Genomic DNA, 26,551 nt, shown 5'->3' on the forward strand with positions numbered 1-26,551 from the left:
AGCGCCGCGGCGGAAAAGTGAAACCTAGTCATAAAAAATATAATGGAAAGAATCATGGGAAATTAGCCGTCACGTGATACGGCAAGCGGTAGTCGGTAGCTGGTTTCGGTTGCGGTTTCGCACGCTTCGCTCTGAAGGAATTGCTTCGCGTGGCCTTCGCTAGGCGACGCCTGCACTGGAAACGTGAGGCGCGCGCTGCGAGCAGACGGTAAATGGAACTTTGGAATTTTAGACGGGCTAATCCCGTGGGGGCTGCCGCCGCCGCGCAGTGCACCCGTGTATTTCGCGAAGTATGGCTGGGTTCTCTCAGCTGCGCCAAATGAAATTTTTGCGGGGCTCGGCGATCAGACGAAATACGCGAGAACAAGAAGGACGAGGGGACGAAGCGCTGATCAGTGATCATCGCTTCGTCCTGTCGTCCGCTGTGTTCTTGTGCTCTGTCTTTGTGCTCTGAGTCCCGCAAGCATGGAATCAAACCAACTAGCCGCAACAAAAAGTACTGCCATATGAAATGCTGCGTGCCTGGATGCAAGGACTACACGGATATACCTCTCGGGGCTGTCGCTCCAACGGTGAATATCCTGTTATGAGCACTCCTCGAGAAACGAAACGTTTGTTTGTCAGGGAAGGTGCATGTATTGTTCGAGACGAAAATCGTTTGATTCATTTAGGAAATGCAGACCTCAAATACACATTGTTACGCTGAAGCCAGTTCTCCAGGCATGCAATGTTATGTCGAATTCGTAGTCTCCCTGACGAAGTTCTCACTAGTGTGCCTATAAACACGGAGTACAATGCAACAATTGTAAACAAAGTAACTTATGTGTTACGACGAGACGCGCAACTTTCGGCAGACCACTCTGGTAGGCTTTCCGCGGGAACATCCAAAGTCACTAAAAAATACCACGTACCCTGTGTCTTTTGAGTCTGGCAACTGTGTTGGCTAAATTCCCAAGAATCAATGCGCGCAAGAGAGTGAAGGGAGCAGCGTCAGAGGAGGTTGGCTTGCTGAGGCTGCGCGCGCTCCACCTAGTTTTTTTCTTCCTCCATGTTCCCACCGCCTGCCGACAAGAAAGCTGTGCGCCGATTCCTTGGGCTGTGCGCTTATTATCGACGATTTGTCAGAAACTTTTCGTGGATCGCCCAACCGTTGACGCAGCTTACAAAGACTGACGTACCTTTTAAATGGGAAGCGCCGCAAGGAGAAGCCTTCGACGAACTCAAGCGACGCCTGCAATGCCCTCCTGTACTTGGCCACTTTGATGAAAACGCCGAGACTGAAATTCACACCAACGCGAGCAGTGTGGGCCTAGAAGCCGTTCTCGTCCAGAAGGGTGCCGGACAGGAGAAAGTAATCGCCTACGCTTACAGGTCCCTCACAAAAGCCGAAGTCAATTACTCGACGACCGAGAAGGAGTGCCTTGCAATCATCTGGGCCACTTCTAAGTTTCGTCCATACCTATGCGGCCGACCATTCAAGGTGGTAAGCGACCATCACGCGCTCTGCTGGCTGGCTAATTTGAAAGATCCTTCCGGCCGCCTTGCCAGATGGAGCCTACGACTTCAAGAATTTGACATGACTGTAGTCTATAAATCGGGCCGGAAGCATTCAGATGCAGACTGCTTATCCCGCGCTGCCGTCGATGCTCCCCCGAAGGACGATGACGACGACGCCTTTTTGGAACCGGTAAGCGCCAGCAGTTTCGCAGAACAGTAGCGATCAGACCCTGAGCTGAAAGCGCTAGCCGATTACTTGGAAGGAAAGACCGCTTCCCCTCCTGGTGTGTTCAGGCGACATTTATCATCCTTCACGTTAAGCAATGGCCTCCTCGTGAAGAAGAACTTCGCACCCAACAAGACCGCGCAGCTTCTCGTAGTGCCTGAAACCCTTCGGCAAGAAATTCTGCAGGCGTTGCACGATGAGCCCACAGCAGGCCACCTCGGATTTGCGCGAACGTTGCGTTGAATCTAGGAGAAGTATTATTGGCCGCGACTGCCTGCCGAAGTTGCCCACTACGTGAAGACGTGTCGTGAGTGCCAACGACGCAAGACGCCGCCGATCAGAACAGCAGGACTACTAAACCCGATGCCGCCGCCAATCCTGCCCTTTCAACAAATTGGGATGGATCTCCTCGGCCCCTTTCCATCTTCGTCTATGGGTAACAAGTGGATCATCGTGACCTCTGACTACCTTACCCGTTACGCCGAAGCAAGAGCACTACCAAATTGTACCCCGGTACAAGTCGCCAAATTTTTTGTCGAACAAATTCTCTTGTGACACGGCGCCCCAGAAGTGCTCATCACGGACAGGGGAACGGCGTTTACGGCAGAGTTGACGCAAGCCACCCTGGAATACAGTCACACAAGCCATCGACGAACAACTGCGTACCATCTTCAGACCAATGGCCTTACGGAGCGCCTGAACAAAACGATCGCAGGCATGATCGCTATGTACGTCGACGCTGAACACAAGACCTGGGACGCCATTTTGCCGTACGTGATCTTCGCGTATACACGGCAGTCCAGGAGACGACCAGAGCTACCCCGTTTAAGCTTGTGTACGGCAGGGAGCCCACGACGACGCTCGACTCAATGCTGCCGCACGTAACCAGCGAAGACAACCTTGACGTCGCCGCCTACCTGCAGCGTGCAGTGGAAGCCCGACGACTCGCACGGCTGCGTATTAAAGACCAACAGCGCACCGACAGCCGACGATACAACTTACGACGGCGCCACGCAGAGTACAATCCAGGAGACCAAGTGTGGGTTTGGACACCAATTCGCCGTCGCGGACTTAGTGAAAAGTTGTTGCGTCGATACTTTGGGCCGTACAAAATCATTCGCCATGTCGGACCACTGGACTATGAAGTCATTCCCGACGGAACGTCAGCATCACAACGGCGACGCGCACGCCCAGAAATTGTACATGTTGTACGACTGAAGCCATATTATGCGCATTAAAGAATCTGTGGTGTTTAAACTTTGCATTGTTTATGTTTAAGTTGCTTTGTTTTGGAACATCGAGGCGATGTTTTTTTTAAGGGGGGAGTAATGCCGCGAAACCTTCAAAACAGTATTTGTTTTTTAACAGCCGCCGACATACAGGCTTATCACTCTGATTCTAGACCGCGTATCAGTTCCGTAATCTTTGTTTGTTAATGCTCGATGTCGCCAGTCACACCTTTATCAGTTTTGTTGTAGCGCAAGATGCACCGAGATCTGTCTCGAAGGTTCCGGCCACTCGGGTGTCTTTCCACAATGTTCCAGCCCGTGCTGGTAGCTCTTTGCGACGTTATCTAGATTGTTCTGTGCACCCTTTAAATTGAGCGTTGCCGAGTGTGACGAGCATTCTTTGTTTGACGATCGACGAGCACGTTTGTTTCTATCGCGGCCGCCGAGTTGCTTAGTTCTTTTGCGGGCGCAAGTTAGCCCAAAGAAAGAGTTTCTTTAGTGTAATCATCGACCCCTTCACTTGTATCGTCGACTTCGTCACCACTACGTGACAATATATTTCTTAGCGCGAACAAATTGTGATCTGTTAAGAATGAAAGATTCGATCTATTTAAGAATGCTATAATCAATGTTGAACTGATTTAGTTTAACAAGTATTTAAAAAGGGTGCGCCCGTACGCGTGCATTCGTGAGTATGCAGGGGTTCGTACGTGCGTGCGAGCGTCCTTATGTTACGAGAACAACGCACTGGAAATCAATTGGTCTGGCTCCTTATGAAAGAGGCTGCAGCGAAATAAAAATGGTTCCATATAAGTTCACTTGAAATTCATCGGGAGTGCCGACCACACCTTCCCCTTGCTAAAAACTGAGGACAGCCCAGACAGCCTCGGTCTCGGTACGCCGCAGTCGTATATTACCTGGGCTGGCTTTCTTTCGTGAAGATTATCTACGTTGGGGGTGAAAAATACGCAAAGGTAAGCGGAGACACATTTTCGAAGGAACTACCCAATTCTTTGCATGAACGGCATCCTTTTACAAGGACAGGAGATGGAGACTCGCACCACGGTATCTCGGTTGTGGTGGAGATGATCTGCAGCGGCTGCTTAACTAGAGCTGGCTTCTCTATACACTGCCGCGATGTACACACCTACGTTCGCATGAAAAAAATAAACGAGGGATGGTTTGACTCCGCCAACCAGCATGGTATTGCGCGAAAACTTCCAAATTTTTACTGTGCATCCATATTTAGAGACTTTGGGCATAACCTTTAGGCTGGTCAGCTCAAACTGCAGGGTGTATGAAGTCTATTTTTTGGGTGGGTCAAATTGGTTTTCAAATTGCGTAAAATAAATTTTGGAGCGGACCAAGTCCATTAATAATAACGTTTCTCACTATTAACGCACCATAAGAAGGCAATGCGACAGCGTATGTTCTGTATCCACTGCACAAGGAAGGAAATTGGTGAACACGACGACATGCAGTGCAGACTGCGAGAGAGAGGCACTAAAACAAATGAGATGGTCAGTTCTGGTGATAGCTATAATAACAAAAGATAAGCAGCGATATAGCTACGAGATTCCATACCCGTTTCCCATGAGAAATTTCTTTGTTCCAACGTTTCCTTTTTTTTTCTATAAGCTGGGCGGAGGTTTCATGCACAGGGAAGTAACAGTATGTTTAGTTGGGTCTGAATGTGTTGAGTAATGCTTTCTCACTAAAAACCTCCCCCGGCCTGGTGCTCGGTTCTTCTGCGTTGCAATGATTTGGATAATGGTCTCACCAGTGTCAAATAACCAAACGCCGTCTTGTGAGGTGACGTCCACTTGACTTCCGGACTCCACGATGACAATGAATCTGACAACCATGTTCTCACGCGTGAGCTTGTGGCCCAAAACATCGCCATATTTCTTCCCTACCCACCATACTCCCAACATTGATTTTGCGGACTTTGCGCTCTTCCTAAACGATCAAGGTTCTAGTCAAAAATCGTAGTTTCGACTCCACATCTGAGGTCATGCGCGAAATACAGAAGGTGCTTGACGGGCTTCGAAATGTGATTTCAAGGATACATTCCAGTAGCAACGGTAAGGGTAGGAGTGATGCACTGCTGTCAAGGCATCATCGTTTTTTATTTTCAATCTTCAGATCGGCGCCAAAACCTTTCTTTTAAAATTTGCCCTTCCCTTGCATCGAGTAGTTAAGACGGCTATTGTAAGTCAATGGCGAACGTTTCGCAACAGTAAGGACGTTAACACCAAATATCTGCGTAGATAGTGTCGAGAGAGGCATGCAACGTGGAAGAAGGAAAGAAAAAGCACTAAAGACAGCTACTGTTGTCATTGCAGAGCAGGAATCGATGTTCACTCACATCCTACGGTGAGAAGGATGTAAAGCCAGTATTCTGTAATAAACCAGATTCGTAGCGTTTTGTGCCTCAGACGTAATGAGAAAGTGATGCAGAGAAACAGGTCCTGCCACTGTAAAAGCATGATGTCTTCGACTACTTCAGACCTCTTTATGCTTCTAGTTCAATTGCAGCAACCATGTTGCCCGTTTTTCCCTTTTCATAACTTCTCCTTTATACCGCGGTCGTGGAACGTGCACTATTTGCTCGCCATCTTAGAGCAAGAGAGTGCCAGTCCCTGTTCGAGAAACATTTCAGCCGTATTAGCACCTTTTGGTTTCTGCCAACAGATAAGTACGAAAGCGCTGCTAATTAGTTTGAGCAGTACATTTTTTTATCTAAAGATTTGCTACGCCTGTAGTGCTAGTGTATGACATCGCTGAAACCTACCGGTGCCACAAATGGATATTTTTTCAGTCGCCATGTGCGACCATTGAAAGTTATTTGTTTAGAAAGCAATACTCCTCCATATAAAATTCATATGAATACCTCTTTTTTCCCACTTCTTACTTCCTGGCCCCAAAATAGATTTCTTATAGCCCTCAATCTCAATACCATATATCACGCACCTAGATTTTACCACGAGATGTTTGCAGTAGAAGAAAAAAGAAGAACACTAAAGGCTTGACGCACAACCCACTTTCGGCAAATGCGATGTACAGCGAGCGAAAGAGAACAAAGCCATCAACAACAGAGTGGCATATTGCTTCAACACGCACTGTCACGATCTTCTCCGCGATGGGAGCGGTTTGGCGATAGCCATTCCCAAAACACCATACCTTGTCCACATTTTTCTCGCGCACTTAACTTTCCTCAAGGCACGTCTAGACTTTCTAATACATGTGCCTCTGAATAAAAACATTCATGCGGACTTCCTTCAGCAATCGCAGTGCACCATTTTTGTACAGCTGTCTTCAGTGAACACACAGCTGAAGGCAGATAATTTCTTTACCTGACAGTAAGGTGGTTATGAGGGGAACCGCGAAAGCCCTTTACAAAGCACCACCAGCTGTGGTTTAGTCACTTTGAGTTCAGCTGATACGCCTCAGTGTTGCGGAACTAAATCCAGGACGGAGCAGTCGAATTTTTATGGCGGCTGAAGAGTCCGTGTGTAGTCCGATGACTACATGTTAAACAACCACAGTTGCTTAAATTATTAGCGAGTCTATATGGTTAAGTCCTTTATCATATTCTCCACTATGTCGTTAAATCAAGGTCAACTGTTTCAGTTTCGCAGCTAGTGTAATCTTTCAACCAAAAAAATTGTCACAATGAGATTACAGTACTTTGTATTTCCGTGTCAATGCACTGAAGATAATTAAAATCATCATGTGAGACGAAAATACACCAAGAATTATTTCACAAGTAGAACCAAAGTATATAAAAATTACAATGCGTAAGCGCGAAATATTTTTACCTTCTAGCAGGATTCTCCATCCACAAGAATATTACCATCGTCGCTATATCCAGCGCTAAGCGAAATATAAATGATTAAGCAGAGAAAAAAAAAGCATTGTAAAGGGCATATGCACTGAATGTTCATGAATATAGTTAGTGCACTTATCCTAGTTACTAGCACGTAATGGAACGCAAGTGGCTTATTTTTACATTGAATGAATTCAAGCAGGCTTAAATAGCCTAAATAATTGCCCATAAAGCCCAATCTTCGTAGTCAATGTTGTTAAAAAATTCATGCAACAAAACTATTTTTGTGCTTTATGTGTGATTTACGTGTACTAACTGCCAGATGAGACAAATGAGGAAGGAAGAAGAAAGATCACATAAAGACTTGAGGGCTGACTTCCAGTGATTTATTTCTCTCTTACGAAGCAAAACAGCAGGCATTCAAATATGTTTTCACAAAATCTTCTCATTTTGTGTAAAGCCCGAATTCGTGCACAAATCAAAATGAAACAGCAAAAAAGTTTGACAACAGCAACAAAAAACTTTGTCGCTTCAATGAGGGCGTTGTTTAGCCTTGCCGCTCTTTTTTGGGAACAACCTTGCAACGAACTCGCGCCAAGGAAAGGAAATATTAACTGTGCGGCACAAGCAGCGGCCTTGCAAGCAGAAGCTCGACAAGGGGTAGACGATATAGTGGCCAGGAGCAACGCTTAGATTTTCTAATTTCTCCTGTGCAAATTACTTTTTTCACGCTGCTCGGAAATTATCAACAACTACTACTCTCACTGCCTAAAATAAGGCAGGGTGAATGCAATCAGTAAGTTAATGAAAAGATTCAGCAAGGCTGCTGAGATAGGTGAGGAATACAAGTGACCAGTGAAGCGAGTCCTACGAAGCTTCTAAAATTAAAACCTTTGTGTCAGAAAAGATCAGTGAGAAGCTCAAATCGGTCCTGAATTATATATGTAACCAGTGCTCAAATTATATTTTCTGATACATTCTTCATGGATGAGGGTAAGGCAGTCCTAACTTACCAGAAGAAAATGACAAGGTAGTCATTCTCCTAAAGCATGCGATGTTCTGGTAATTTATGTTCTGTGAAAGATATTGCACAGTAGCCCCGTAAGTCACACAAGCCGCATTCCTCCTAGAGACAAGGATTAAAAGCCATGAGTGGCCATCGCTACACAGCATGCGACTGAAGGTGAAAAGTGTTATTCTCCGCGCTGTATCGCCTGAACCCCCCGAGCACCTCCTGGAGATGGAACTGTCTGGAGTGTCAGGAGTAGCTTACTGCGGAACGAAAAATGAGTCTGCGCCGGAAACTACGCAAAGGATCGCAGCAGTGAGACGTCGGCACAGTTTCCGGTGTAGACGCGTGTACTGTAGGGCCATGTGGTGCCTTGCATGGCGCAAGTTGTGCTTCGCAGACATGGTTCATTTTGCTGACATCAGTGTGCAACACTTGTTTGCGGGAAATGTGATCTGGGCAGACCTCCACGGAGTCACCCTTCGTGGCGTTGTTTCTGCGCGGACACATATGGGTGCTTGGGCAGAAACGCGCAGTAAAAGCAAGACGACAACGAGATTTCATAGGCGCTTATTTGGCAGGAATAGAGGGGCGAACACACTTTCTAAATCATTGAATCTGGAGAAGGCAATCACTGAGGTCGATTGTGCGTTCCCCTGCTGTCTATCCATTAAATTGGCAGGCGCGTTCTGGCATTTTTACGTCTGCATCGTTTTTAGACCCTACCGCTAATGTGGTAATAATATTGTTACGTGGCGGCAAGGCGGTGAACACAGTAGAAAGAGAACTGAGGGATGATGTTCGATGGCAGTGAGATGATGTTTAATGAAATGTTGCGGGCCTAGCGCGAGCGCTCCTGCCAGTTCTTCTTCCTTGCTCGTGCGTAACAATACTAATGATGGTATTACGGTTTCCAGAAATAAAAGCTTCTTTTAGGCGGGTAGCATTTGAACAAAGTTTTATGATTTTCCTATCCTTGAACCACGTTTCACGAGCGTAGGCCATCGAAAACAGCGCAGGCGCTGCTTTCTCTTCGATCTTGGCTCGCTTGTGCGCTTGGTGAACTTCTTGTCAACGGGCGAGTGTGTATTGTATTTGTTCGATCTGTCTATAGGAAGCCTGTCTGACACCGATATATGCCCTTTGTCTTTAGCGAGATGGCAAGTGTGTATGGTGTATTTACGTAGCTTAAATGAAATTGCGGCGCTGATGAAATTCATTAAGACGATGTTTACTGCACAGCCTTCACAGGCTCTCGCATCATTCTTCTTCCTAGCAGCGATGAGGCATGCTGCTGGTGCTTAGCACATCACTCCACAGGTCAGATGGTTAGCGCACCTGCGAATAGAGGAACAATGCAGCCTCTCCTCCTTCTCCTCAGCTTTCGTCCTCCCATCCGGCTCTCCGTGCTGCAGGTGCGAAATATAAGAGAGCGCCGCCGGCGTCTCGCGCCGTACTGCATGGGCCTCAAGTGGTATGCAATTTGCAATATTCCTTGTGCCCATCGAGGGATCTCCAACAAAGTTGGCAATAATCGATTTTTCACTAAAATTACTTACACACCCTTTAAACGGCTGATGCCTGTGAAAGGGACCACGCCCATTTTTGACCGCATCAACTTTTCAATTGTTTTCAACGCCTATCACGCCGCATACTTATCGTGCTATCTTAAAAGCCACGTTCTAGACTATCCACGTAAGCGTCACTTTGAAGAAGAGCGTCGAAGCTTGTTTCGAAGAGAAAACATAGTCGCCGCACGGAAACGCTATGTTTGACCCTATAAAACTTAGGGTATGGGAGAGAGAAAACACGCCATTGAGGTGAAATAGGCGCGCCTAGTCAACGGGCTCAGTATGATACCTAAGAAGAACGAGAGGGGTGCATCAGTCTGCGTAAAAAATAATTGCGTCGTGTATACTCACTGCCACCAAAAACTGGTATCGAAGCAACAGAACAAAGAGCAATTAAGCACGGCGTTTCTTTGATATGACACCTCTCAGAAATGATAATCGCTTTGCAAGAAGGTCAGGCTTCGTTTGAAACATGTTTGTATTGTTTAGCATAGCCGTTTTATTGCATAAAGAAGACATCGAGTGCTTGAAAACCACGAGTTCTTTTTTTAAAATCACGCGAAATAGGAATACAGGATCGAGCTTGTCAGCAGTGTCGCGGCGTAGCGTCTGTATACGATGATCCATAGTTGCATATTTCTACGTATATCGTGCTTCATCAAGCAGAAGCCCTAGAAAAGTTGAATATATCCCAGGGTGCCATCACCTTCTCGATATCTGTTGATGACCCCAATCGAAGTTTCATCGGGCTAAGTTTGACAAAGCCTCTATGCAACGGATCTTGCGAAGCCAGTACGGAGATTTTTCATTTGGTGCAAGCACCTCCTGCACCGATGAACATCACCGTGGCGCACCTGCAGAGTTGAATAATGTGCGGCAGCTATTTTTTTTACCCCAAGTCTTCATCTTCATTTAAGGAGTGGACTTGGATCGTTCTTCGTGATACGAATTTTGCGACATGCGATGCTTCCGGCAGTTTCCAATTGATTCGACCTCAGAAGCGCTTAAAACCGCTTCGACACGTGGCTCCGGCTTGGAAGGCTGAAAAATGGCGGCGCGGTGAGGGGGAATTCACTAGGCCATAGAAAAAAAAAAGTACTTCTGGGTTCCCTCAAGATTCCCATTTGGGCATCCTTCGTAGTGCGGTTCATGTTGATCTCTGTACCGAAAAACGCAGAAAATAATTAGAGCCAGTGTGAATCCAATCAACCCATTTCAACAGCAAGTAGACAAAGAACGAAATAGGCACCCTGAATTCGTTCAATACAGTGAACTTCGTTTCAGTAAAGCATCAACTAAAATGGGCTGCTGCGAACGTAAAGAAAAGCGGAAACAATGAATCCACTCACAGGTAAGCGAATCGTTATAGCTTAGTCTGACGTTGGGGCGTCAAACGAGTGGCGTGCTTCTGCTTCAATTATGGAATCAGAGCACTATAGATTCATAACCGTGTGTTGCCATACCTGCGTTAAAGTTTCAGGAACCGTATTTGTCGGTGATTTATCCATAGACTTGAAAAACTGTGATACTCACAGCATTAAAGAGCACGAAAGTGATGTCAAAAGGATATTTTCTCAGTCGCGTAGCGGTCTTGATAACAACATCCAGCCAGCATCTTGAATACCAGCATCATGAATTCTTAATTGCATTACCAAGAATTCATTTTACATTAAGGTGTTGAAACCCCTGCAAAATCTTGTGAATCAGTTCTGCATATTAATGCGCGGTAGTGAGTGGAAAGGAGGACATTCTTACTTCATTTCTGGATGATTTTCGCTTCACATTTAGTATTTTAATGTTATCAAAAACCTGATATCACGATTGGTGCAAAATGTTAGGTTAGAATTACAAGGTTACAGGAATTCCTTTTGAAATCGCACTGGTAAACGGGGCGGGTGCTTTGCAGTTTATGTTACTGTGCGTAAGGACTGTGAAATCGTGCCTGACGTCATCAAAGTAACGTCCGACTTTGAAATAATCCCCGTACAATTCGAAAATGAAACCATCTGTGTTGTATATTGTCCACCCGGAGGTTTTCAACTGAGTTATACACTCAGTTGAAAATTTAATAAACAAAAAGGCAAATTTTCGAAGAAGCACAGAAAGTCAAGTCATTTATGTAAATCAAAAATAAGAGCGGTCCCAGAACCGACCCTTGCGGAACGCCGGACCGGACTGGGACAGAAGGTGAGTTGATTTCATTAGCATTTACAAACTGTACGCGGAACGTGAGGAAAGCGCGGATCCAGTTAGTTAAAGCAGGGTCTATGTTTAGAAAGCTTAGTTTATGAAGGAGTAGTGCGTGGCTTGCCTTGTCAAAAGCTTTAGAGAAATTAAGAAATATATATATTTCTTGATATCTCTAAAGCTTTTGACAAGAAATCAAGAAATATATATATTTCTTGATTTCTCTAAAGCTTTTGACAAGAAATCAAGAAATATATATATTTCTTGATTTCTCTAAAGCTTTTGACAAGAAATCAAGAAATATATATATTTCTTGATTTCTCTAAAGCTTTTGACAAGAAATCAAGAAATATATATATTTCTTGATTTCTCTAAAGCTTTTGACAAGGTAAGCCACGCACTACTCCTTCATAAACTAAGCTTTCTAAACATAGACCCTGCTTTAACTAACTGGATCCGCGCTTTCCTCACGTTCCGCTTACAGTTTGTAAATGCTAATGAAATCAACTCACCTTCTGTCCCAGTCCGGTCCGGCGTTCCGCAAGGGTCGGTTCTGGGACCGCTCTTATTTTTGATATACATAAATGACTTGCCTTTCTGTGTTTCTTCGAAAATTTGCCTTTTTGCTGATGACTGTGTCTTGTACAGTAAACTTGCTGATAACTCTGATGTCCTATTAATCCACAATGACCTTAATAATATTAGCGATTGGTGCAGTAAATGGTGCATGCAATTAAATATTAACAAATGCAAATCAATGAGGGTATCTCGAACTAGTGTAACAAGTCCTATGTATATGCATAATAACGTCCCATTAGAATCTGTAAAGTAATACCGTTACCTTGGTGTAATCGTTACTAGTGATATAACCTGGAAATCGCATGTCAACTCAGCTACTCTCAGATACATTTGCCGTAATTTCTCCCTTGCACCGTCATCATTAAAATCAATAATGTATACAACATATATTCGTCCACAACTCGAATACGCCTCATCTGTACGGGACCCCGGTCAAGCAACACTCATACACTCTGTTGAGGCAGTACAGAATCGCTCAGCCCGGTTCATCTTAAATAACTATCAAAGGGCAGCCAGCGTTACTAATATGAAAGCATACTTACATCTCCCGCTGTTATCGACCTGTAGAAAACTATCCCGCCTCTCACTTTTTCATAAAATATGCTAACGTAACTCACCATTTCACTCCTTATGGGTTCAACCACCATCCTACATTTCATTCAGCCGTAACCACAGTCAAAAGATAAACATTCCACGCTCAAACACAGTTGCCTATTTTAACTCGTTTCTTCTCCGCACTTGTAATGATTGGAATAACCTGTCTGCATCCCTTATAACAAGTATAACTGAAGAAGAAAAATTTAAATCCGCGCTACAAACTTTCTTTCTGGCCTATATTAAAACTTATTTGTATGGTTATTTGCTTATTTTCATTGTATACTTTTTGCTTATTCTATTTTTATATTTTGTTATTTTGTTTTGCACCTATCCCGTCTTCCTAAATTCCCCATGCACCTCGCTGTTTTTTTTATATGCTTTGTTTTTCAGAGATTTGTACGCTTATTGTATTAACCTTCTGTTTTATATATATATATATATCCTGTATGCGCCCCTCCCCTCTGTAACGTACATCTGTACCCTGAGGGTATTTTAAATAAATAAATAAATAACGTAAAACCTTTCTTGGCATTTTTTTTTATTACTGCTGAAACATGTAGAGTGAAACAACTTCCGCCTTGTCTGCGGCGGCCATTTTAAGATAAATGTACTTGACGATATCAACACCACTCGACAATTTAACACTGTGTTGCATTCTTCTGGTTTTCTGAAGCTAATGTCAACATCTACGCGAGTTACAGTCACTACTCAATCCACACTAGACTTTATTGTGACAAATATTAATATGAAAGTTCAAACATCTGCCAGTCTTACTACTGACTAACTGTCCGCTGCCCTGTATACATGAGCTATCAGACTAATTGCACAAATAGAATGTAATGCAAGGAAGTCATTATAGTTCAATCTATCACGTGAGATGGTCTGGAATTGTTGAAACGAGACATGGCGACTTGTAAGTGGTCAACGGTCCTGAACAAAACAAATTTAATTCACGCATACAGTGAATTTATTAAAATCTTTGTGAACACATATGCAAACCATTTTCTGTAGGTAACACTTAAGCCTTCAAAGTAAACGAGAAAACAATGGATAAACCGAGAACATTTAAAATTGATAAAAAAAAATTGCCTTTATCATGTTTTTCTCCATTCATGCAGCCAAGAAGCGCTAAAAATAAAAAAAAAACAAGCAATCAATAAACGCGGAACTCAAGCAGGCGAACTCCGCTATAAAAGTCGGCTCAGCGATCTGCTCAGCTTAGTACGGAGCTTTATTCAATGCCCATACCTGAATTATTAGTGGCAGTTAGGTATTGCATTGAGCAATAAAGGTCTCTGCATTTCCAGATATCTGCAGGTTTAACTAATGACGGCGTCATTGAACTACTATTATTTTGTCTTTCAACTTTTTTAAACTTCAACGAAAAACCTTTCAATTAGAAGGCGGAGGTCTGCATCAGTATCTGCATTTCCTTTGTTTAATGTACGATCTTTTTATCCCAGTGTGCCAAATGTATTACCATGTGATTTGATAAAGCTAAAACAGCTAAGATTTTTAGATATATGTGGATGACTATATTGTGGTCATCAGGTCAGTCTCGTTTCAAGATATTGAAGATGTGGTCAGAGGAGTGCTTGACGTGTTTGCACCATGTTCAAAAGGGCTCTGTTTCACCTTTGAGATGCCAGAGGACAACAGCCTCCAGTTTAAGGATGTGCGTGGGCTTTTTCGAGAGTCACATATTTGTTGGAGCTATCGGTCGCGGCCGAAAAAAGCCTTTGAGGTACGAGTGAGCCCATTCGAAGCTAGTAGGAAGAGGAATTGCCGTCAACTGCCTACGCGCTCCTATCGCAAAATCGTGTTCTCACCTTATGTTCTCACCACTGTGCAGCGCCTGAAAGCCACGGGCTACTCGAACGAACTTCTGGCGCAGATTACAGTAAACCTCTTGCGGAAAATGGAGAGTGAGGAACGTGGTGGTCTCTGAAAACCAGAACTCAGAAAGCAAGGCGTGTTGCAGTTCCCTACATCTATGGGTTCTCCCACCAACTAAAAAAAATTGCAGAAAGGTGCGGTGCCCGTGTCGTGTTCTGTGCCCGGAGAAGTTGTCGCGGCTCTGCCCTAAAATAAACGGCTAAAAGAGTGGCAGCTATACTTGCACGAAGAGCCATGAGACCTGCTTCGCCCCCTGTAAAACAGGGGTCGTGTATAAGACCCCTCTGTCATGTGGTAAAAGCAACATTTGACAGACGGGCAGGTGCATCAACGACCTTTCGCAAGAGCACCGCACAGCAGTCGAGACCTGGCCGAATATTGCAGCCGGTGCCCTAGCCTTAAAGACCATTGTTCACTCCAGTGTTGAGCAACGCACGTGTGCTGCGCCGCTTCAAGTAGCAGAAAAAAATATTAGTTTTTCGAGGTCCTTCAAATTCATAACGAAGGTGATAATTGCCTTAAAACTGCCTCTGTATTCTCATTTTCAAAGGAGTTGCGATACCTTAGCAGTAGGACACATTCACCCAGGCAATTCTGCCGTTGTTGCAGCGGACGCTAATGTAATGGGCATACTCTTGTGTAATGGTCTTATCATACCCTTGTTGTATTTACTTGATGTTCCTTCCATAGAGCATCACTTGAAGTTTAGCTTTCATCCTGCCGTCTCCTTTCTTCGTCCTATGTTTTCTTTGCGCTGAAATATGCCTTCGTCGTATCGGGAGCTACTTTCTCTAAAGTTAAATCTCGCGAAATACGAAAAATATCACGTGGCTTTCGCATTCGTGCTCCACGACTGTGCTGCGCTCAAAATGGGTTACAATGAACCAAATCAGCTATGGCCTTGTCTCCACGACCTCGTTGCAGCGTCAGGCCAATATGTCTGCGGTGGTTTCTTAGTACGCTTCAGGCAGTCGGCACACGTTACGGTGCAAGTCGCAGCGAGCTCTCCGCGCTGGCTGCAACCGTTGTCAACATATCAGCCAACCGTAGAGACTGAACTGTCGAGTTAAGGCCGCAACAAATTTCGTTGACTCAAACCACGATTGAGGGCACCACATTCGTAGCGTACGAATGCGTTAGTTACGTGCTATATTTTTTGTATTTCGCTGGCTTTCTTTAGAGCTGGGAAAAACAATACGCGTGAGGCGTTCTTCATCGGAAATAAATTGAATGGGGGTTTCAGTAGGTGCTCTCCAACTTTCAAATCACATTTATTGTCTAAAGGCAATATTTGTAAATTAGAACAGGTATCTTCATTACCAATTGGTTGGGCCTGATTGCAAAACACACATTGCCTCTGGTGCGCCAGATGGCTGGCAGCTGTACACAAGTGGTTTCTCTGGCCTATCTCAAATATTTTATTTCTTAACTCCTGGCTTAATTCAACCTGGATACCCGGTATAAGAAGGGAGATTATACAAAGGGAACTGCTGGCTCTCTTTTTATGAACCGCAGGTATAGTCAGACGACATGTCCAGCTTGGATAACTATCACTTTACTCAATGCGATAACACAGAGACTGGAGGTACCAAAAGAGGAGCGGGCACTCAGAAACAATGGCTTCTGGAACAGTTTCATGGGAACGGAAACCGAGTGGTAGTTATGATAAGGAAAGGAAAAATAATTCAATGCCTCACTGATACAACAACCGCAAGGAAAGGCGGCAAAAACGTGGGAGGTTATTAATAATGCAATAGGAAAATCGACTCAACAATGCACAGCTCTCGATTTTATTGATGCTAGTATTCTAGGTACCGCATAAAAATTGACAAATAGCTAGTTAATCCCCTAACCTTAGGCATCTTACAGATAGTCCCGAGAGGAAGCAGTCCTGCATTTCATGCCACAGATGAACAAAAAGACCCACCATAGTTTCTGTCTAGCGGTCGTACGTCTCTGTTTTGGTAGTTTAATTGTAATGGTTCTAGAAAATAAGATTGACATTTTTACGCAAATAATGACAAGATTATTTAAGTACAGTCTTCGAGAAGGTCAGAACTTTGTTGCAGGCTCCTACATCTTCCTTAAGTGGGGTAAGGCGCAAGTCTTTACTGCTGTTTTTGCGTTTATTTGCTTTTTTCACTCATTTCCTACCTATTTTGTCTTTCTTTTATGCGCCTTTTTCTCTTTCGTGTTTTTTACACTTTCTTTTTTTCTCTAGGCTATTTTCTCTTTTTTACTTTTTTTTTGCTTTTTCTCTTTTACTCTTGACTGCATCTTTTCGATGTTGTAACGCAATAGCCAATCCTGATATTGAAGCTTTGCAACGCTTTTGTACGTTTTTTCCACAGTTTTGAGATATTTCGCTCAACTTCGACGTTCATGGCTGTTTTAACGTATGCACACTATATATATCGACGTGCTTGGCTACTTTGACGCTGAATTGAATTTTGACGCGGAGGTTTTCACATCGTCATTGTCGAAAAATGAATTGATTGATGAGTTAAAGAATTTATTTATTTATTTATTGCTACCTCAAATGCCCACTAGGGCCGTTACATGAGGGGTGGGCTAACAAATCAAATAATTAATTTGGTGATGAATGTCTTGAAAAATTCATGGTCAGGATGAGTTATTTGATATCGCGAGGCCTGACAATAAAAACTGTGGGCGAATCCTCTACCCACAAGACGCACAGAAAGGCCAAGGTTGGACATAAAATCAAAGGGCGTTTATTCGTCTTATGCTGTCCGTGGCTGAGGTCAGCGGGATTCCGGTCGGCAGCAGCTAGCTCGAAGACCGAAGCGTAGAATAGACCCTTAAGGCGACATTGTGTCTCGCTTTTGTACCCCGCGTGAGGAGCGGCTCTCCCAGCCCGCGCGGGAGGATGAAGGGGCATTCGGGGGCCGCGATGGGGGGAAGTCCAGGAATTGCGTGCGGGATTTGAATGTGTTTGGCGCGGCCCCACACGCCTTGCAACGTTGTTGCACGTCTTTCGCACCCTTTTCACGTATTTTACACAACTTCGACGTCCGTGGCTGTTTTGACGTCTGCAACACTATATCAACATCCTTGGCTATTTTGACATCGAATTCACTGTTTGCTTCTAATTAACTAATCACTCCAAATGAAGGCAATTTTGCACATAGACAAGTTTTTGCCCTCTACCTCATAACACCCTTATTTTACTCATCAATAAATTAATTTCTCGACAGGAACGTTGTCATACCCTATACGGAAGCAGAAATCCTGACCACCCCCATCAGCCTATGTGCAATGGTTAAGGCTCTCGGCTACTGTGCCCAAGGATGCGGGATCTAGTCATGGCCGCGGCGACTGATTTTCGATGGAGGCGAAACGAAAGGTGCCCGCGAGCTGCGCGATGTCAGTGCACTTTAGGGAACGCAAGGTGGTCGAACTTTCCGTCGCCCTCTACTACGGCGTCTCTGAGCCGCTTTGGAAATTTAAACCCTATAAAGTAACCAAACCATCATGAACCTAAAAAGGCTTTCCCCTTAATAGCCGAGTATCTTGAAGAAAGCAGTTGCCCAGGCCTACAATGCGGAGGGTTTGAACCGCCCTGGCAGTTAGGAAGCAATATTTGTGCTAAGCGCTGTAAACATGTTCTTCAAAAAAAATTATTTAAATGAACACACCATAAATAAGTCCTCACAGCATGGCTGCCGGTCTTACGGGTCAATATCGACCGTGGTAATAGAACTAACTTAGAACATCCATTCTTGCTTACACAACTGGACCAAAACAATAGTTTCATTCGTGGACCTTAACAAGGCTTTTTGATACAGTTGCATATCCAGCTTTGTTGCAGAGAATGAACTCTAGACTTCATTTTTTACGACAAAGCTGGATATGCAAAAACAATGATAGCTATCATTATTTTGGCCGGTGGTAATTTAGCATTTTTCGCTAGGCACCTATAACTGCCAGTAGATTGTTCATTTTAACAACTTTTTATCTCGCGCCTAGCATTTTTGACAGGGATTCCCCATGGCATTATGTTTTCCCTATACATTAAATACATACCAATAATATCCTGTGTATGTGAAATTAGTATGTACGCTTGTGACGCTGCTATAATTTTTGCTAGAGGAGCAGTGAGAAATGTAAGAACCATCGTCAATAATGAACGAATACATCTGTATATATAAATATACACTCACACTTAATAGCTCAAAAGAAATACCTGTTTGGCGCTGCATATAATTGTATTGACCTCTAGTTAATAAAAAAAGAATTTCAACAACTGCTGATTCGAAGAAGACAGTATATATTTACCTTGTGTTAGATTATAGGATGAATTGGGACGCACGCAATAAAAGCACATATTCTCAGTTAGCATTATTATGTTGCGGATTTCTCAGAAGAGACCACTTAGATATACCTACTTTCGGAATGATTTAGTACTCCATATTTCATTGTGATTTCAGATATGGTTCGGACTCATGAACTTCGAATTTCAAAAACATTTGAACGCAATCATTCATCTCCTGACAAGCGTTTTACGCATTATGCCTTTTTGCAACCGCAGACAGAAACGCCATCCACTCTTTCGAGAATTAAACACAGTTACATTTATGCTTTCGGTCTGACTAATGGTGTCTATCACAGTCAGTATCAGTATTTGCAACAATTAGTCCTTAACAGTTGATCTGTTTACTCTGCCAATGAGTAACACCAAATATGCTAACAACCTGAATTTCAGCCTTCCTTTAACACGCAGTGTTTACGGCCAACGGTTATTGCAGTTCTAGGATGCCAAAATGTGAAATAATAATCAGTGTGAAGTCAAAGCGTCCAAAAAGTTCGAATACGCTATAAAGTTTTTTTCTTGATAGTGTATAATTATGTGAATTGTTCCAAAATTCACCTTTCCTGCCTGAACACAAAAAGTTCCTTTATTAAATTTTGTAGCGAGAGCTACATTAGCGACCTTCTCGACATTTCGCCGTGCCTGTCGGGTGCCGGTCCGGTGCCTGTCCGCGCCTGTTCGAAGAGCGAAGTAAGAAGTCGTGGGACGTGCTAGCTGGAAGCTGACATGGCCAAGCACTAACTGGACGTGGGGCTTTCTGACACTACGTTTGGCAGGAGCTGTCAACTTGGGCCTCTCTTTTCATATGGGAAGATGATATCGCAATCATCCTGCCAAAACCCTTGCATTCACGTTATCCCTAGGCCACCCAGGCACGTTCAGGTAGCTCGGTTGGCTGGTAGCTTACGCTATCGCGTCATCGCAAAGGTGGGAATGAAAACAGAGAGAAAGAGGCGCCGTAGTGGAAGGCTTCGGACCACCGCACGATAGAAGGTCTTGCCTCATCGCACTTAAGTGGTCAAAAGTGCCCCTTATGACATAAATAAAAATGAAACCATAGAGTAAACTTCTATGTGCAAAAGCAATGTCTTTACTTTCAAGCCAAACCTAAGTGTAGCCATGTAGATAGCTCTCGCGTAACTCTAGGTTTAACTACAAGCAAAACGACAACTAATTCTTTTCCTTCGGCGTTTTATTCTGCTGCTGAGCGCGTAGAAATTGAGCCCCTACTAGGCTCGGCTATGGGTCTAAAATATTGTTATGTATAGTGTAAATTGGGAGCTAATAAAATTGGAAAAAAAAGGGATGTTACATAAAGCTGGCAGCAAATGTTTACGCATGTACGTGTGCACAATAAACACTACTTCGCTCTTATTACAGAAACTGGCCCCTTGAGACTTCTGTAAGTATGGTGGTCAGCAAATGAAGATATGAAATAATATGGGCGGCTCATTATGAGATAAATACGAAGGGAGCCAACAGCCACTGACATAGAAAAAAGCAGATTTTTTTAATGAAATAAATCGTTAATGATATCCCTGATGTCAGTCACTTTCATGGCTCAGTTCATAAGTATGGGATAGCATCTGCCCAGAAAATTTATGTGATAGTTGCAATACTTCTCTAACAAATGGTGGACAAAGTATCATAATTCTCATGTTAGTTCATTTATGCCCTATTCGAGATAGGAATGTGCTGGCTTTCGTCAAAGTGAGAGCCCATCACTTCAGGGCGAGTTGACGTTTTTTCGCTCACTCGCTCGCTGTCCACCACGCAAAAATCAAGACAAGTGCGTCAGTCTTTTATTTTGCCCTATTTCAGCTGCACAAAACATTTTCGGCCCGATATTATTTTTGTAATAGTAAGTACTCGCTTATCCATGCTTGAAAAGATAATTAGACGGTAATCATTGCCGTCATGAGACTATTACATCAAACGATATGAATGTTCAGACGGCAGTAGATTATTTTGTAAAAGTGGAAGCTTCATTCGAGCACTGAGGCCCTTGTCCTCGAAATTTTAACGAAATACATGAGAGGGTGACTGCATTTTCAACAGTGTTATTGGCACGGTTCGTTCATTGCAAAGAGGAACCCAGCGATCCAGTTTTGGTCAAATGAACTATATTAGGAAAAAGCTGTAAGCGACTCATGCGTGGGGCTGCTACTCAAGAGAGAGAACTGGGATACCTAATTCAGCAATCGGGGCCGCAGTTCACGCCTCACTTCCTTATCGGAAAAGGAGCCAGCCAACGTGCAAGTACATTTAAAACTGGTCTTTTGCTCTGTCTTTATTCATTTTACTTCATGCTGCCCACATCAGGATATTTGCTTATAGGGCCTTTTAACCCAGTAAAATAATTGGAAGTAACTTTCTTTCATTAGTGCCAAATCGTGTTTTTCTTTTCGACCCTTGTAGAGCTGCTGTGACGTCAACTGAGGGCAAAGTCTTCACTGTACTATATTTGCCACATTAGAACTTATTTTATTTCGAGTTTATTCACATACTGCTTCAAATAGGCACGATGTTGTCTCCCCTGTCGCCTAGAATGACAGTTTCTTCGTTCAAAAGAGGCCTTTTTCTGGCATGAGTGCGTAGGTGGCGTCATCGCGCGGATTGGGCCCGAACCTACACTCTGATCATAAACGGTTTCGACACGAGGCGGCGCACAGTACTGATAGCATGTCAACCTGTCGGTTCCGTTAAGTATACCTTACGCACACACATTAGCACATAAATTGACTTTATAAAGCAGAGAGAAATTATGAAGAAAGACTCTGGTCACAGTTAAAAGCAGCGCATGCTGTTTAAGGCGTTCAACAGGGGAGTTCTTTTGCTCAGAGCAATGTTCCAGGTTCCTGCGGCTGCCTTTTCAGGGAAGCGAAATACTGAAGCCGATTTTGTGTTGCGCAATACCTGTGAGACATAAGTGGCCGAACTAGGTAAAGAAGCTGCAACTACAGTAACTGTTTATTTTTTAACTCCTCCTTGTAACCCTTTCTGAAGTAGAGGCAGATTAATCACTGAAAGGGGTTGTTGGTACAGGAAGTCCAACGTGGGTAAGGAGGTTAGGGCAACGCTACGTGGCTCATTATGGAAGCCTCGCATATTAATGCTCACAGTGAATTAAGTGTCACTTTCGCTGCTGTTTGCTTCAGAACACTGTTCTCATAGGACGTCGTCGTCGCGGGCCATCCTTTTCATGCACTATCTGAAGCTCCTCACGAAACTCCCAGAATTCAAGGCCACTTCACTGCCATATTCCTAGCACTTTATCGATGATGGTGATGGTGGTTAGTTGAATAGTTGCATTTCCGCCGGCACTAACGTTGTAGCTGGGGTGTACTACTGAGTGAGTCAATTATTGTGAATCAGTTAGTCAATGACTCGTTTGTAGTATTCTTGGATAGGACCTATAAGACTGGGAGCATAATTCGTACAATAATTAGCTTCATCTATGCAGCCAAACTATTTAGAGCTATTTCTAAGGGTCCGGATCAACGCGAACACATCGTTCTACACCCAGGACACACACTAACGCCAGAACAAGACTTTCCGTCAGTCTGTCTAACGACCATTGATGGTTTTTGCCTGGCCAGGTTGGCTATTTGTGTTGGCGATTTGTTGGCAACATACACCTGGCCACGGTTAGGTCAGTGTGTACCCCTTTAAATACATTGCACCCGGCTCAACAGGCAACCTATATAGGACCTTTAGCACACCTTGCGAGCTGCGAGGGGTTCATTTATCTTGACTGTTTTCGTCCGCGTCATAAACTAAAAATTAATGCGAGGCTTAATAATAGGTTAAAATAGAAGATAGCGATTCCGATTGTAAGCGGTAAGCTGGACTCATGTTTCCATGCAAGTTATGTACGGAAATGCATGCATATTTGACAGGAAGTTATGCATGCATATTGAGCAGGATACTAAAAGGAACAACGCATAAAAACACCGTGCGCATGCGCCTTGTGGAGAGGACAACGTATGGATGATATTTAATTCAGCAATGGGCGCTTCATTTTCAAGGCTCGCACCTAGACTGCACCTAGTCAGTTGGCTCTCTCTCAAGATTTCGATCTCTCTTTACCACGCGCTTAGAGCTAACCATATGTGATGCTTTTTTTCCTTACCCTAATTACTGCCATCTAGTTTGTGGAACAACCTCAAAAACGACGAAGCTTCATAAATTATTTTTGCAACAAAAAAAAAGGCAAAAAGACACATTGGTAGATTTCGTTTCACGGCTGATACCTGTCCTTTCCTGCTTGAGCATAAAACTGTGTCAGTTAATATTATGTACGAGTATCGACTAATGCCTAATCTCAGGTTTTCATCTCCTGTGCTTATTTTATTTCTCAAATACCTTGTCAAACTGATACTGAAGGGCAAACTTGTACCACAAGATTAGGAGAACAATGGTTTGTTACAAGAAACCGAGTATACTATGGAAATTAGTGCATTTCCTCATGCCAACCATTTTAAACAAACATAACCTATGGAACACATATGGTCCCACGTTGAGCCTAAATAATGTAAAATGTATTTTGTTCAGATGAAGAAGTAGAAGTCTACGTATGCGAATTTAAACAATCTGTTGACTCCAAGTGGAGCCATATATATATAAATATATATATATATATATATATATATATATATATATATATATATATTCATTTCATAGAACTGTCTCAAGCGTGTTTATTGTTTTCATTTCAAGCCCAGTGTTAATGCTTGGTCCGCGTGCCTGGCCACGCGCTGTATGCCACGTCTACGTGCGGGACCTCAGGCACTCTCAAGCTGCTGCATTCCAGGTTTTCGTGTGGGGTACCTTTCCGCTGTATTAGAATGGGAATAAGGTTGCCTTATTAGTATTATTTCCAGTAATGTGTTCATTAAGGTATCTTGCAATATCCTGCAGTTGGCTCACAATTAAATGGTGTCCCAGAATTCTGGACGTGTTCGAAAGCGCATTATCTGTTCAAATTTCAAATGCCGTTGGTACATTTGTGAATAAGTTGATTTGATGAGAAGCGTGTGGTTGCCAAAATGGGCAGGAATTCTCGCGCTCAGGTGCGGGCCATGTAAACCAGGCCTGGGTTTGAAAATGACCTTCTCACCTTCTCTCGCTGTACCTAAAGACGTTGAAAAGCATGAATCTCACTGTATGAAGGTGTGTTGAATGTACGATTGAAGAACAGGTAATGAAAAAAGTAAACCTAAATAAGCTTATAAGCTTCATGTGTGACAGGGAGCGAATGTATGAAAATAAATGCCATTTACCTCCGTTAGAGATAAGACATTTCGCACTGCTTTCGGTTCAACGGTTCTTAAGGGATGCTAAATTTCGCTCATGAATTGTCGTAATCAAGGGGGGTCTATGTAAATGTGCTCTAGTCTTTACAATGTAAAACAGAAGTCAAGTAGTACAGCTGGAAACAATTTTGACACATGATGCTGTACCCTTTGTAGATTTCCCAATTAGCTTTTTGCAGTATAAGTTGTCTAAACGCGAGGATCGTTCCTCATGCAGGTCTCTTGGCAAGCTGCCATGGTTTGATACCGGTTGGGACCGGTCAGGCAGCGGCGGTCGAAGTGGTTAACGGCCGAAACCCTCAAGCACTGCACCTCGGCTTCGGCGACGGCGAAGTAAGGAAACCTTAGGTTGTCGCTGTAACAGACCTCAGGAGTGGCCGCTCGGCACAGCAGCTTTCCAGTCCTGGCACCGCACTTGGCTAAACAGTCTTGCTGGGACTTGAAAACGTCGCTGCGATACGAAGGACACAGGCCGGAGGCGAAATTCCAGGAGCGGCACGCATGGCCATCGAAGTGCCACCACTCACTGCGGACGTCTTCCCTGCGTATACACAGCGCGCGGCCGCGTTAAACACGAGCAGATGCTGGGATTCAAGCGGTGAGCTGCGCTTCTGCAAATGACCTCACTTAACTGCAGCCTCAGTCACAACGATGCAATGGCTTTTGGATGCGTCTAACACAAGTCGCATATCTGGAGGATTTGCTATGGTGTGATCATGGATGTAAGAGCCACTTAATCTCTATTAGGTTGAGGTAGAATGAAGTTCGCAAAAGTTCCGGGCACATTGTCTAACATAAAATGCCGTTGTTTGAAAAGTCGAGTGGCGCGACAGCCTTCGTTTTAATAATATAACGTAATGCTCATTTTGCATTCTGGAAATATTGGTCAGAGATAAGGACAGCGACAAAAACAAGGAAAAGAGAGCTAGAAGGGAGCACAACATGGTTGGCGGCCGCCATTTGAGAGGAAGTTTTATCAAGCACAAAACATGTTCAAGATATGTAACTAGTATCAGATTTTTGTATACCTTATATTGTGTGGCTGGGAAGAAAATAAACTTATACTCGGCTTCGATCAGCGCTCTTGTTCGCTGTCCTTTCGTGCAGCGTCCTTTTCGGTCTGTTTCCAGTGTGTTTACGCCAACACTTTAAACCTGAACCGTCCCGAGCGCAGTCTTGTATTTTGTTAAATAGTCTTTACCTATCCAACGGATTAAGGTTAAGAATACCTGTAATACAAAGCCTCGCTGATGTACCATCCATTTTCGTTGCTTTGGTTAGGGGAATAGGAAGCGCACATTAGGGAAAAACAAAACTCACTGATGTCATTACTGGAGGATGAAGGATACTCTCGCTCGCAGTGTGCAAAAGAAATCTCGGCAGCGCAATGCACATGCTGATGGCGCTAACGATTTTTTGCGCTTTCTGCATCTTATATAGCACCTCTCTGACGGGCCTGGTTTTCAGGCGGGGGGAAAAAAACGCGGGGTTGAGCAAAAGACACGAGTTTGAACCCATTCTATTTTTTCTCTTGGTTCAGGGTTCTTTTATGTCGAATAAATAGCTACACTGACTCTCGTTGCGTCGCATTCAGCTTCGGAAACAGCATACGGCGGTCACGTTGCAAGTTTTCGATGGACAATCGCCCAGCATTTTTGTGGTTCCGGCACAAAGCTGGGCCATTTCTTCATTTTTATGGCGATAAAATAATCTCCACGGTACTTTTTAAGATTATTACACATCTATCACTTATGAAAATGCACTTTACAGACCGCTGCCTTCCTCATAGATCGAACTATTACGCTACATTCATTGAAATCAACACTAAATCAAGGAATTTATTCCCGTAACTTCATTATTATAGCCCCAAGAAAGGAACAACTTTAAACCGAAACGATGTGCTCACAAAACGCCCAAAAGCCAACACTGAGCACCATCCTTTTTTTTGTAACGAAATACTCCAATGCCCTTCCAAACATAAACAACATTCTGCGGAAATACCCCTCCATGCTAACGCGTAATGAACGCCTGAAGAAAATATTCCCAGAGGCACCAAAGGTAGCATACAAACGTAACATTAACCTAAGAGATATTTTAGTACATTCTAAACTCGACAACAGGTATCCAACACAACCACATTCTTGGTTTCGCTCGGATGTAAGACGTGCAAACATTTACAAAAAAAAAAAAAGAAAATCGCGGTTAAAATACTGCAAGCGATTTCACTTTTCACATACAATCAGGCTTGAGCCTTAAGTTCGAAAAAAAAAATATTTATTCTCCAGT

This window comes from Amblyomma maculatum, unplaced genomic scaffold (assembly GCF_055883805.1).
Source record: "Amblyomma maculatum isolate TAMU_Amacu unplaced genomic scaffold, ASM5588380v1 scaffold_13, whole genome shotgun sequence".
Classification (NCBI taxonomy): domain Eukaryota; kingdom Metazoa; phylum Arthropoda; class Arachnida; order Ixodida; family Ixodidae; genus Amblyomma; species Amblyomma maculatum.